Below are 15,712 nucleotides of genomic sequence, written 5' to 3' on the forward strand. Positions count from 1 at the left end.
TATGAACACTGATAGTTTCTGCAGCAGCATTTCTCATACTGGTGGAGTGTTCTACTGCATCGAGCACCCCAAAAAAAAGTATTGCAATCCATTAGTAATGAAAAATTACAAAGGGAGTAAAAGGCAACATCCGAAGAAGAAACCAACAGTGTGAAGCTGATCGTCAGGGGGTGGTGAATGCCTGAATGTGAGTGTTTCCCAGTGAATTGGCACAGGTTACTGCAAAGACAAAGATAAAGATGAACTCAGCACTTAACAATAACGGGTTGGTTTATATGTTGTGTGTCCTGCAGTATGTACAATTTAAGCCAGCAATACAGCAGCTTCACATACCAAAAATGGATAGATAGCTTAGAGTTGGTCAGGAAAATAGTGGCCTTGGATGACCACATTGTGAATCTGATAGCAATTAGGCAAACCAAAAATTGGTTTGACTTGGTTTGACAATTTGGCCATGTCTGACTTGGTTTCAGTCTCTCCAGGCACCAGTATGGTCACTATGCAGCCAAATCAGCAGCACCAATTTAGTCACAGGTAGAGTGGGTAACAGTGAGAATCCTTTGATCCTTTGATAGCCAGGTCAGCAATCAGGACCCAGGACAAATTCTTAGCACTCAGCACCACACCTATCAAGGCTGAGAACAACAATAGCTCATATTTAGCAAACCCATAGTGTGAAAATACCAGAATTCCAAACTATGTTAATCCAGTAGTTAAAATTAAATGCCTCCCAGGGTTGAAGGTGTCCAACACAGAGGCTAAACTGGACCTTCTGGCCAACAGTGTCTACTGTATTGTTGCACTAACTGTATTTTATTTAAGCACTCAGAGGTATTTAAGGAGAACTTCCTATCTTTATGCACCAAAGCTAAAAGAAAATGTTGGAATTTAATAGTGCCTGGCCCCTTACTAAGATTATATAGAGGGGATGTGATCATAGTAAGTAGCATTCCCTTTAATGTTGGTTAGAAACCTGATGTGCAAATAAAAGCAAATAAAAACATAGCTTTTGTGAATGATTGGGAAGATTTTTGGGAAAGGATTTTTCAAAGAGCGTTCATCCTAACTGGAGGGGATCTTTTGTTTTATTCCAAAATACTGCAGCAAAACTGCCTGACAGACTAGCCAGAGCACAATCCAAGCCATAGCTTTGTGATCTTAAATCACAAGCTATTGTTTATCCCACATGTTATTTTTACTGTAGTTGTTACCCAAAATCCCTGTTGTTGGACATCTTATAAATTTAGTATTGAAGCAAAATCTAAATAACTTGATAACCAAAGGACAAAGAGCATGATTAAACCAAGAGCTCAAGTCCAATCCTCCAGTAGGAGTACCTGTATTAGTAATTTAATTCAAATTAAAACAATAAATATAACACTAGAAGAGAAGCATCCTTGCAGTTTAAAATTCCACTTACAATACATTCACTCTATTGGAAATAAAGCTGCCTTGGTAAATGATATTGGTACTGAAACCTGGCTTAGTAAATATGACACTATTCCCTTAGCCAAGGCATCACCAAATGGTAATGTGTTCCTTCATAAATCAATAGATACTGGTTGAGGAGTTGGATTTGAGATAATTACAAGAGACAAATGGCAAACCACCTATAAAACATTAGTTGAATTCACTTCCTTTGATGCACTCTTATTAGATATTAAAACAGATTCCAGCATAGTTGTAGTACTAGTTTACAGACAACCAGGGTCATATTGTGTTGTAAAAGACATTCTGATATCTTCAGATGAAGGAAATTCCATATAATATTCTACTATACTACATAGACAGGAGAATTACATTGGGCTTACATGTGCTCTGCATGTCTGGTTTAGTCCTTATTTGTCAAATCGTTACCACTACATACAGGAATATACTGACAGTACTCCATCATTACACCCAGAAATTAAATATGGTGTCCCATAGGGCTCAGTATTGGGACTTTTAATGTTTTCACTTTACATGCTTCCACTGGAAACTATCATTAAAAAATATGACATTAATTTTCACTCTTGTGCAGAGGATATCCAATTATACCTTTCTTTTAGACCAAATTAATTTTCTCCAATACTGTCATTAGTTAACTGTGTCAGTGAGTTAAAGGAGTGGGTGGATGAGAATCACCTGTCTTTGTTAGTGGAGGGAATAATGCTGACTGCAACAACATTCTGCCACTCTTTAACTCAGTTGGAATCCCCATTAGTTTTACTGAATCAGCCTGCAATCTAGGCATTATCTTTAACACTAGCATGACATCTAAACCGCACATTACAAAACTATCCAAAACATGTTTTTTCCATTTACAAATGTTTGAATATTATTACATTTTCTAAGTACACAAGATACTGGAAAATTAATTTATACATGACTACTGTTCAAATCGTTCTTTATGTAGCCTTAAGTTAATTGAAAATGCTGCTTCAAGAATTATTACACAAACCAGAAAGTACAAACACATAACTCCATTTCTTAAGCCAATGGATCCCAGCTAAGCCTAGAGCTGATTTCAAAATAACTTATATACCATTAAATGGCCAAGGCTCTGCTTACTTATCTTAGCTTGTCATTACTTTCAAAGCGGAATGAAACATTAAGATCTCAAGATGCTGGCCTGCTTAATTCCAAGGATTAATAAAATAACAGAGGAAGATAAAGGTTTTTAGTTAAAGGGCTCATTAGCTGTGGCAGGATCAGTCTGCTAATATAAGAGATGTTCCTCCAGTCTCAGCTTTTAAATCCCAACTGAAGATTCACTACTTTAGTCTAGCATACCCTGACTAGAGCTGCTGATTAGCTCTGCATACTGCATTTCTGTTTGTTAGTAATTTGTATAGAAATATAAGCATCACAAAATATTTAAACTATTACTAACCCTCCTCAATTCTCTTTCTCTTCTCAGTATCTGTATGTGGCACTTGGTACCACTGCTCTACTGCCAGGCTGCTCTCCTGCATATGGAAAATCATCTCAGATAAAGGAGAGTTGGAATCATCTAATATAAAGATTCTCTCATCAGATCGGACAGCCAGCACAGGCTTCAGTATAAAAAACCCAGGAGACCAGTTGGCCAAAGTCTCCAGGACTTTACTATTGACTTTATGTTTTACAACTTTAATCTCCTCCATTGTCAACTGGTCATAGTTCATCAATTAATTAATGGACTGATATTGTTCTCTGTGTGTTTTAATAATTCTGCATTTATATGTGCACCAGTTCTTATTTTAACTCAGAATTGTTCATAGCGCTCTGTGCCTGTACTAAGTGAAGAGCGCTATACAAAAATAAGTTGTAACTATCTTCCTTAATTGGCCTCAGGATTTCTAAGCTCTTATTTTCAGCCTTGTGAGGCACCTTTTCCAGTCTAAGATGCCTCCTTGCTGTTCAGCATGCTTCCTTACTATTCCAGCACACACGGTTCTGTCCTCCTGGCAGACTGTCACCTGCCTGTTCCCTCACAGATGCAAGCTGCTCCACATCAAGCTTGACTCCACCTGCCAGCATTCTCTCACTTGCATATTTCCTTACACTGTGTTTGAATAATGCTCGAATGGAGGGCATATTAGACAAAATAAGTGGGTCATGTTAATGTCAGTTTTCAAAGGATTTGCTGTACTGGTGTCTGCCCTTTGGAAGTCTTCAGTGTTTTAGATATGATGTGGATGATTTCTTGATTTGTTTCTTTGTGTGCTTCTGAATAATGATATGCACTGAAGAATAAATAATTGTGCATGTCCACACATAGGTATCTCCTACAGGGAATATTGCTCTAGGACATTCTAATATGGGTCCTTTGCCCCATTCTGTCCCTAAGCTACAGCTGCTGTCATAAGGGTACAAACATTGTCTTCTGCATTACTAGTTACCTGGTTTTATTGAAACTTTAATTATTTGAATATCATAATGTGAACAACCAAATACACCTTAACAAAATAATAATATAAAAGAAATACAAGGGGGTAAAAACTATAGATATACTAAATGCACAGAATTTTGCAACACAACTGTTATATGGAAATGTCAAAGATCTTTGATTTCAGAAAGGCATAGCTGATGAAGACAGCTACTGAAGCAATTGAAGTTAAACCTCAGCTAAAATCATTAGGTTCTATTACACTACATACATAGACCCTTAATAAAAGCAGATAAAAAACAAATGCTTTTGGTTAAGATTTTGCATCTTCTTCATATACTTGTCTACTATACAATACTTTGATCTGATTTCATCACCCCACCTCTTGTTTCTGCTTCAAATCTGGATAATGCATGCCTACTAGGTAAGAAGTGTCACTGCAGGAGTGCGGCTAAGGATAACTCAGTAAGTAACAAGTAACTCAGATAACTCAAAACTCATCTTCTGAAAGAATATGTAGCACTTGTAATGAGCAAGAAGAATTTCATCTTTTTAAATGCTTGCTTATTGAGAAATAAATCTACAAATTCAAGACCCTTTCCTCTCATTGTGAGATAATTGAAAGTACAGTCGTCATTGTAAAAGATGAAATGTTCAGTAAAATATTTCACTTTGATGAAGCAAATGACAGAATTTCCCATGCCTGACACAGATTACATGATTATTTCAATAGTACCAAATGTTGCAAACGTGAGAGTCCCCACATAACAACAAGTTTCACCATTTTTTGGTCACCTAGTCTGTCTTCAGTAGAATACACATGCTAGAAAATTACATCCGGAAACGACATTACAAATTAACAGATTTATATACTCTTGCTTTCTGAAACAAAGATCTTGTAGAATTCCTCAAGAACAAAAATGTGACTTCAGAAAATTACAAAGATTAAGATGAGAACAGGACATTCAGCCCAACAAAGTTCATCAGTCCTAGCCACCGAATTCTTCCAAAATAACATCAAGTCTGTTTTTGAATCTCTTTAACCTCCTATTGTCTACCACACTACTTGGTAACTTATTCCAAGTGTCTGTGGTTCTCTATGTATAGAAAAACTTCGTAATGTTTGTCTGAAATTTACCCTTAATTTTCCAGCTGTGTCCCTGTTTTCTTGTTAAACTCATTTCTCGATCCACAATACTAATTTCTTTCATAATTCTGAAGACTTCAGTCATGTCACCTCCTAACCCCCTTTCTCTTAAATTGAAAAGGCTCTGCTCTTTCAACATTTCCTCATACCTTATCCCATGACTATCATCCCATTGCAATCATCCCTATTGTGATGAAATGCTTTGAGAAACTAGTCATGGCACACATTCAGAAGTCATTTCCAGCAACCTTCGACCCCCTACAGTATGCTTACCACCAAAATCGGTCCACTGAAGATGCAGTCAATGCTGCCATCCACACAATCCTCACACACATGGAGAAAAGGGACACATATGTAAGAATGCTGTTTATTGAGTATAGCTCAGTGTTCAATACAGTTGTCCCATGGAAACTGGGCAATAAACTTGTCTCCCTTGGACTGACATCATCCCTCTGCAGCTGGGTGCTGTCAGAGTGGGAAACCAAACATCAGGCACAAGAACAATCAACACCGGCTGCCCCCAAGGCTGTGTGATGAGTCCGCTGCTTTACACAATGTTTACCTATGACTGTGTGGCCTCTCAGAACAACACCAGCATCATTAAGTTTGCTGATAACACTACAGTCATAGGGTCGATTACTGGGGGGATGGAGGCAGAATATAGGACAGAGGTGGCAGGACTCGTGGCCTGGTGTCAGGAAAACAGCCTCTCCATGAATACAGATAAAACCAAGGAGATGATTATCGACCCAAGGAAGAGGAAGCAGCAGCACACTCCCATTTACATCGGTGAGGCTGAGGTGGAGAGAGTAAAAATCTTCAAATTCCTTGGAACCCACATCAGCGAGGTCCTGACTTGGTCTTACAATACACAACACCTCATTAACCAAGCACACAAAAGACTGTTCTTTCAGAGGAAGTTGAAGAAATTTGGCATGCCAGCCAAAATTCTCACCAATTCCTACAGGGGTACAATAGAGAGTGTTATCACCTGCTCTGTTATTGTAACTGCTCCTTGCAGGAAAAGAAGGCACTCCAAAATGTAATTAAAACTGCACAGCACATCTCTGGAGCAACCTTCTCCTCCTCTACACTAGTAGGGTCATCAGGAGGGCACGCAACATAATTAAAGACAATACTCATCCTCAACATACACTTTTCACACTGCTTCCCTCAGGGAGGCGCTACAGGAGTGTGAAATCACGCACCACAAGACTGACACATAGTTTTTTTCCACTAGCAATCAGACTCCTCAACAATGCTAAAAGTTAAAGTCAATCCAAACCACAACTCATAGCCTCCTAAATGGTACTGACTGCTGCGGTATGTCATCAGGCACTGTGCACCTTATTTTGTAATCTTATAATTGTAATTGCTATTTGTTTTTATACTTCTTTTGTCTTTCTGTCTTTGTATATGAAGGTGAGCAAATAAAGTAAGAATTTTATTACATGGTTTTAACATGTGTTTTCACTGTGTATATGACAATAAACTTCTTGTATTTCTTGTATGTAGTGCTGGAGTGAAAACAAAAATGGCAAACAACAGTCATGCTCAACTTTCTATGATAGTTTCCTCTCATTTTGTTTTGAAAAATCAAGAAAGAGGAAAAGTCCATGTCATTTTGGAGACAGAGGTTCTCATTTTTGCCTCCATGTTTATTTAAATTCTTTTCGGTTATTGGTCTTTCACATGTGATGTCAAGATGCATTGCATATAAAAAAACTAAATTTCCTCTTCCCATACTGTTGGATTTGGAGTTAATACAGTATAATATTACATGTTAAATATTTATGATTTGAAACCTGGGTGGCTCTGACTGCCTTGTTAGTACATTAGAGTTGTCTGGCTAGGAACAACTTGTAGTATGTTCATCGAACCTTCTAGTAATGAGCATTCCACTTATATATCCGCTTTAGGGGAAACATGTTTCTTGTCTTTACAGACTTATTCAATAGGCCCTTATGAGGTGAGTAGAGAAAGATCTTATCTATTAAAATAAAAACATTTCTTTGGTTCATGGAAGCTTTTTATTAGTGAAAGTTTTTGTAAATATGTGCTTCATCACTACAAAAATAAATGTCTCAATATTATATATAAAATATGAAAGCACAACGCACATCAAGCACCAAGATGGTCAAACAAAATTTTGTGTTGTCATATGAATTAGTTTACAGACCTCTGTGATTATCTGGCCATTCTTTAAAATTTACCTTTAAATATACTTTTCTTTTTCTGTATTGATTAGATTAGTTTGAATTGAAATGGTGACAAAACAGAAAATCTATACTTAGCCTGCCAACAACAGTTAGCTAAAATGATAACATTTGGACAAGACAGTGAATGTTTGCTTTATCCAACTGATTCTGTAATAAATGTCGAATACCATAGTGCTTAAATAAAACAGGCATAAAGCTAAATCAAATAATGGGCCAAAACATAATCGGTAAAGTTACATGCCTGTAAAAAGTTAAGTGGAATAAAGCTTTAAAATCAAAGCATCTATCTTTTCCAAAAACAGACCAGAAGAGCAGAAAATGTAACTCCATGATGCATCCCCAGTCCCATAGGGAGAAAAAATGGACATTACACCTCAACTGAACTGTTTTGGAGAAAAGGACTTTTCCCCTAGTTACCTTACACCTTAAAATCAACTTGTGCATTTTCAGTAGTCAGATAACTACCCCAGCTAATAATCAGTACCCAGTTAATTTAATCTGCAGAATGTGGAAGTACAAGCAAGGTAACTGGGAAAAAAACATACTGAGGCATGGAGAATTTGCAAACTTTATAGCAACGGTATTTGAATGCTGCCTTCTACTGAGTTGTGCAGTATGCATATTTGCCATTGTACTGCAGCACTTTTCTTTCCAGAATGTTGTAGCCACAGTTTTTTAAAATTCTTTTCTAAATGCTTTCAAAGCAGTTTCCTTCATGTAGAACTGACACATGTCCATGTAAAACTGAACTGACTGCTTCTCTTCAAAGTTCATTTTTAAATCAGTTTTCTCATTTTCTCCTTTCACGCAGGCTGTTCAAGAAATTACCTGGAATTAGCACGGATTTATTTGCTTACATACAGTGGATTCAGGAAGTATTCAGACCCCTTCATTTTCTGCACACTTTACTTTGTAGTATATTTAATTAGAAATGGATACATTTGCGATTTTTGTTCATTTACCTACACTCAATAGCATGTTTTCAGAAAGGCTGGCAAATTTATTAAAAATCAAAAACTGAACACTCTCGTTCATATTTGTATTCAGACCCTTAATGCAAAGAAGCCCTCTTGGTAGCAATTACAAGTTTCCATCTTCGTAGGTAGGTTTCTACAAGCTTTGCACACCTGGCAGTTTATCCCATTCTTCTAGTCATATCCTCTTAACGTCCATTAGATTGGATTGGGAGTGTATGTAAACTGCCACTTTCAGGTTCCTTCACAGATGTTCTATGGGATTTAAGTCCTGGTTGTGGCTGGGTCATTCAAGGATAGTCAGAGAATTGTCCTGTAACCACTCCAGTGTTGTCTTGGTTGTATGCTTTGGGACATTGTTGTGCTGAAAGATGAACTGATTCCCCAGTCTGAGGTTGTATGCAGTCTGGAGCATGAATTTCTTCAAGGGCCTCTCTGTATTTGGCTGTATTTGATTCTTCCCTCAGTTTTGACCAGTCTCTCTGTCCCTGCCTCTGAGAGGCATCCCTACAGCATGATGTGGCCAACACCATGCTTCACTGTTTGAATGGTATTAGACAGGTGACGAGCAATGCCATGTTTATGCCAGACAGTGTTCCTGGTGTACTGCCCAAAGAGTTCAGTTTTTGTTTGATCAGACAAGAAAATATTTTCCCTCATGCTCTCAGAGTTCTTTAAACTGTTATGTGTCTTTTAATCAGGAGTGACTTCTGTCTATCCACTCTATCATAAGTGCCTGGTCAAAGGAGTGCTGCTGAAACGGTCATCCTTCCAACAGGTTCTCATACCTCAGCAGATGACTTCTGAAGCTCTATTAGAGTGACCAATGGGTTTTTTGTCACCTCTCTAAACAAGACCCATCTTGCTTGGTTACTCAGTTTGACTGGACTGCCAACTCTAGGAATAATCCTTGTGGTCAATTTAGTTTGCCACAAGTGTATCTGGTGCTAATTCAACAATTTTCTCCCTGTCTTGAGAGTAGTTCTTCTAATTTAAAATTAATATGCCCAGGTAATTTTTAAATAACTAAACTTAAAACTAAACTAACTAAACTTAAAAATGTCAGATGCAAACCATTCGTACACCCCTGCTAGATAGATAGATAGATAGATAGATAGATAGATAGATAGATAGATAGATAGATAGATAGATAGATAGATAGATAGATAGATAGATAGATAGATAGATAGATCTCTATTTTTTTCCCCCAGTGGGAAATTTGGCTTTTTATAGAAGTTCATTAAAAAAGTAATATTATTTAATTATGGCAAACAGAAAACCCTTCTGAAATATACACCAGATAGACTATAAACAATTGAAACTTATGAATTTACAGTTACAAATTATGTGTACTAATCTGCGCTCTGTGAACTTTTAGAACTCCTAACTGCTGATTTGTGATATTATTATTTTATATTTCATAAAATTTACTTTTGTGCCCACAAACACCTGTTTTGTTATGGTTTCCGACAGAAAGTCACATTGAGTCATGTCGGGGCACTAAGTTATATTTTCACACATGCAGTACATCATCCATCCATTTTCTAACCCGCTGAATCCGAAAACAGGGTCACGGGGGTCTGCTGGATCCAATCCCAGCCAACACAGGGCACAAGGCAGGAAACAATCCTGGGCAGGGTGCCAACCCACCACAGGACAAACAGAAACACACCCACACACCAAGCCCAATTTAGAATCGCCAATCCACCTAACCTGCATGTCTTTGGATTGTGGGAGGAAACCGGAGCGCCCGTAGGAAACCCACGCAGACACCATGCAAACTCCATGCAGGGAGGACCCAGGAAGCGAACCCGGGTCTCCTAACTGCGAGGCAGCAGCATTACCACTGCGCCACCGTGCCGCTCTGCAGTACATTAACACAATCAAATTTAGCTGGGTTGTAAAATTTTAACCTTCAATTTGTGCAATTTGTGAATATAATCCTCTTTTGCTTTTTCCTTTCTGTTGAGCTGACTGACATATTAAAATGGATTTCCAAACATTTTAAACTTAAGCCCAATGCTCACTATACTGTAATTGTCTTCTATAGGTATGTCCATTTCTACTATTGTCTTGAACTTTTTCAAGGTCAGAATACGAGTATATACCAGCTACAGATAAACTTGCTTTTCTTAGGTAGAAAATTTCACTTACCCTAAATTTGCACTATAATTGTTTTCAGCGTTTTTTTTTGAGCAAACACTTTATCATCATGGTGTGTCCTTATTTAACAGTATACTTCGACGTCAAAAACAATTATTTTTCCTCAAAATGTCTGATGTACAATCTTGTGAAAATCCTTCTGACTCTAGACTAACTCCATAAACAAAGAAAACAATGCATTTTATCTGTGATGTTAAAAGTAAACTACTTAACACTGCTATCATTCTGCACTCTGTGGTAAAATTCCAACAATGCATCCTTCTCAGCCAAGGATCCAGGGATCACACATTTCATCAAGGCTCAATGACTGACTGTTTTTAATCTTTCCCTTCATCTTCAGTAATGGCAGCTTTCTCAAGCCCACTCCTGCCTTTTCTCCATTCATTTGCTTTGACTTTTTTGCCTCCTTCCCCTCCTATATATTTTACCTGCTTTTTCCTTTTCAGTTGCATACCTGAAGTGTTGAGCCACAAGCTGTCTTTTAAAATGGTTCTGATTTTTTCAAGTCTATTGCCTAACTGTGCGATATATTCTAGAATACTGGTGGAAGGGAGTGCCACTTCTCCCAATACTATTTTAGAATATTAAATAATCCCCAGGGTTGTTGAGTGTACAGTAAGTCAATCAGACAAAAGCCTGTGAAGGCATTTGGGACCTCCCAGTATGCAAATAACACAAGGGGAAGTAGCTTAATCCCGGTACCTCCCATCCTCTCCCACAACCTTGCACAGCATCTGTTTGAGCGTTTGATTAAACCACCCTGCTAAACCATCAGTTTGAGAATGATATACTGAGGTTTTTAAGTGCTTAATTATGAGTAATTTAGCAACCTCCCTGAATGTCTCCAAGATGAAAGATTTTCCTTGATCTGTTAAGACTTCTTTAGGGGTGCTGACACATGCAAAGACCCCTACCAGTTCTGGATTCTGGATTTCGTGTGGCATAATATTTTAGGCGGAGTGGTGGCTCTGAGGCTAGGGATCTGCATTGGCAATTGGAAGGTTGCTGGTTCGAATCCCGTAAATGCCAAAGGGGACTCTGCTCTGTTGGGCCCTTGAGCAAGGCCCTCAACATGCAATTGCTGAGCACTTTGAGTAGTGAGAAAAGCGCTATATAAATGCAAAGAATTATTATAGTCTTTCATTGTTAATATGTTTTTATGGCCATGAGTGGAGGGGTCAAGCGGTCCTACAATATCTAACAATATGCGCTGAAACGGGACTTCAATGAGCGGGAAGGAGATGAGAGGAGCGCAGTCGTTCTGAGGAATCTGCTGCAGGAAACACAAAAGCAGTGGACATCCAGCCAATAAAGATGGAGCTTAATCTCCTGTATTGTCTGCTTGGCTCCCAGATGGTCATGTGCTAATTCACAAACCTGCCACTGGTAAGTTTGCGGAATTAGCAGCAATGACTTCACCTCACCCTCATGCTCATTAACATGAAATAAGAAATCATTCTAAAGCACAAAGTGTGGACCTGGAGGCATAGGATAAGATGTTTGTTGTTCGTGTATCAGAACAGCCAAATTCTTGGCAAAATTCAAGGTATCATTTTTCCATTCTTTTAAAAGAGGCTAGTGTTTGCCGAAATTGAAAATGCAAGTCTGAGAGGGTTATGTTGCTGTCAGAATCAGTGAGTGCTGTCACCTTATGACCATTTACAAACACTACCCCACTACAAGGAATGGACAGGGGATTGGCCGTAAAACAATACCTCTCACCTCGCGTTCAACTACAGTCAATCAGCTTACCGAAGCAAGGACAAGTCGTGGTTTTATGGTTCACCTCCCCATACTTGCAACAGAGGGGAAGGGATGTGTGCTCCTCCTTTGGTTCTTCTGATGAATCTGTCTCCTAACAGATAGGCTTAGAAATGGCAACACTTTCCCATCTGAGACTTGTGCCGATCAACAGGCCGTTCCGAGTGCTCAGCTTATGAGGACACCCAGTGCCGCTCAAGGGATGCAATGAGCTCGTTGATGGATTTATATTCCAGCTGCTGTACTGGCTGGGTGAGGTAATTGGGGAGGGCATTTACCAGGATGTCACAGGTTATTAGTCCTTTTTAGTCTATGAGTCTTTGGCCATAATTAACGCCTGACTCTGCCCCAGAGCTCAAATACTTGGGAACAGGATGGACCGCACTAGGTTGTATCTCCACTCCTTACAAGTCTTTTCAAAGAATTATTGATAATGTGCTTGATATAGTAAATTTATCATTAGATATGGGGGTCTTCCCAGACTGTCTTAAGACTACTGTTGTTAAACCCCTGCTCAAGAAAAAAAATCTTGACTCTTCTGTTTTTGAAAATTTTAGACCTATTTCAAACTTGCCTTTCTTAATGTCTTTCATGTGTTTCTGAGTGGATGAGTAGTAATTTTTTCAAACTAAATAAAGAGAAAACAGAAATCTTAGTTGTTGGCAAAAATGGATGTAATGAGGGTATTAGAAATAAAGTTGACCCCTCAGGCTTAAAAGTCAAGACAGTGGTAAATAATTTAGAGGTAATTATTGACTCTGACCTGAATTTTAAATCACATATTAATCAGATTACCATGACAAGCTTTTTTCACTTAAGGAATATAGCAAAAGTTAGTTCCCTTATAACTTTGCAAGATGCTGAAAAATTAGATAGATAGATAGATAGATAGATAGATAGATAGATAGATAGATAGATAGATAGATAGATAGATAGATAGATAGATAGATAGATAGATAGATAGATAGATAGATAGATAGATAGATACTTTATTAATCTCAAGGGGAAATTCACAACTATTCCACGCTTTTGTTTTTAGTAAACTAGATAACTGTAACGCACTCCTCTCAGGACTACCTAAAAAATACATAAATCGATTGCAACTAGTGCAGAATGCAGCTGCCAGAATCTTAACTAGGATAAGAAAATCTGAGCACATCTCTCCAGTTTTGATGTCATTACATTGATTACCTGTGCCATTCAGAATTAACTTTAAAATATTGCTGATGGTTTACAAAGCCTTAAATAATCTCACTCCATCCTATATTTTGAAATGCCTGTCACCTTATACTCCAAATCGTAACCTTAGATCTTCAAATGAGTGTCTGCTTCTAATTCCAAGCGCTAAACATAAAAGAAGTGGTGAGACAGCCTTCTGCTGTTATGTACCTAAAATCTGGAATAATTTACCAATATAAATTCACCAGGCTAATACGGTGGAGCACTTTAAAAAAACTGCTAAAAACCCATTATTTTAACCTGCTTTCTCATAGCTACATTTTAGTGTATCCCCGATAAACTTTTCTTCAAGGCTCCGCAATCTGTACTAATTCCTACTTTTCTCTGCTGTTTGTTTTCTGTTTTTTATGTTGTGGCAAATGAATCATCCATCCATTATCCAACCCACTATATCCTAATTACAGGGTCATGGGGGTCTGCTGGAGCCAATCCCAGCCAAAACAGGGCACAAGGCAGGAAACAAACCCCAGGCATTGCACCAGTCCACCGCAGGGCACACACACACCAAGCACAATTTAGAATCGCCAAAGCACCTAACCTGCATGTCTTTGGACTGTGAGAGGAAACCGGAGTACCCAGAGGAAACCCACGCAGACACAGGGAGAACATGCAAACTCCGTGCAGGGAGGACCTGGGAAGTGAACCCGGGTCTCCTAACTGCGAGGCAGCAGCTCTACCCACTGTGTCATTGTGCCGCCCCAAATGAATCACATACCTTAAAATAGTTGTTTATTCCTAAGCTTTCGATTCCAATCGGGAATCATCTTCAGAGGAAAATGATTAGACGTACAAGAACCCAAGGCAATATATAGCAAATAAGGAGGGGAGGATAGGTGGATGTATGGGGATTGATGAGGTGGGGTTCGGAGGGTTTTGGTCATAAAGTCTTACACCGCATTCCAAATTATTATGCAAATTGTATTTAAGTGTCATAAAGATTAAATATTTTGTTTTCAATTAAACTCATGGATGGTATTGTGTCTCAGGGCTCTTTTGATCACTGAAATCAATCTCGGACACCTGTGATAATTAGTTTGCCAGGTGAGCCCAATTAAAGGAAAAACTATTAAAGATGGATGTTCCACATTATTAAGCAGACAAGGTATGAAAACCTTAGATATTTCACGAAAACTTAAGCGTGATCATTGTACTGTTAAAAGATTTGTGGCTGACTCAGAGCACACACGGGTTCGTGCAGATAAAGGCAAAATGAGGAAGGTTTCTTCCAGACAAATACATCAAATTAAGAGAGCAGCTGCTAAAATGCCATTACAAAGCAGCAAACAGGTATTTGAAGCTGCTGGTGCCTCTGGAGCAGGATCAAGGAGCAGGATCCTGAAGAGGATTGCAGTTATGCATAAACCTTCTATTCAGCCACCCCTAACCAATGCTTACAAGCAGAAACGGCTGCAGTGGGCCCAGAACTACATGAAGACTATTTTTCAAACAGTCTTGTTTACAGATGAGTGCCGTGCAACCCTGGATGGTCCAGATGGATGGAGTGGTGGATGGTTGGTGGATGGCCACCATGTCCCAACAAGGCCATGCCGTCAGCAAGGAAGTGGCGGAGTCATGTTTTGGGCCGGAATCATGGGGAAAGAGCTGGTCGGTCCCTGAAGGTGTGAAAATGACCTCTGAAAAGTATGTGGAGTTTCTGAATGACCACTTCCTTCCATGGTACAAAAAGAAGAACCGTGCTTTCTGTAACCAAATCATCTTCATGCATGACAATGTACCATCTCATGCTACAAGGAATACATCTGCATCATTGGCTGCTATCGGCATAAAAGGAGAGAAACTCATGGTGTTGCCCCCATCCTCCCCGACCTTAATCCTATTGAAAACCTTTGGAGCATCCTCAAGCAAAAGATCTATGAGGGTGGGAGGCAGTTTACATCCAAACAGCAGCTTTGGGAGGCTGAGATCCTGCAAAGAAATTTAAGCAGAAACTCTCCAAAAACTCACAAGTTCAATGGATGCAAGAATTGTGAAGCTGCTATCAAATAAGGGTCCTATGTTAATATGTAACTTGACCTGTTAAGATGTTTATGATTGAAATTTTGATTTTTTGATTTTTTGATTTCAGTAAATATGACCTCCTAATGCTGCAAATTAAACAAATGACCATTTTCAGTTCTTTACAACCTATAAAATATTTGTGCGTAAGAATTTGGAACAGTGCATTTTAAGTTTTTTATTTTTGAAAAACATACCGTTATCATTAGGAGGTTTGTTCAGTAACATTCGAATTGTACTCTAATGGTTGATGACTCAAAAGTTATGCTGACTGCCACTTGCATCGACTATTTAGGAAAATCAGAGAAAAATATAATTTGCATAATAATTTGGAATGAGGTGT

The sequence above is a fragment of the Erpetoichthys calabaricus genome, chromosome 4 (genome assembly GCF_900747795.2).
Source record: "Erpetoichthys calabaricus chromosome 4, fErpCal1.3, whole genome shotgun sequence".
NCBI lineage: Eukaryota > Metazoa > Chordata > Cladistia > Polypteriformes > Polypteridae > Erpetoichthys > Erpetoichthys calabaricus.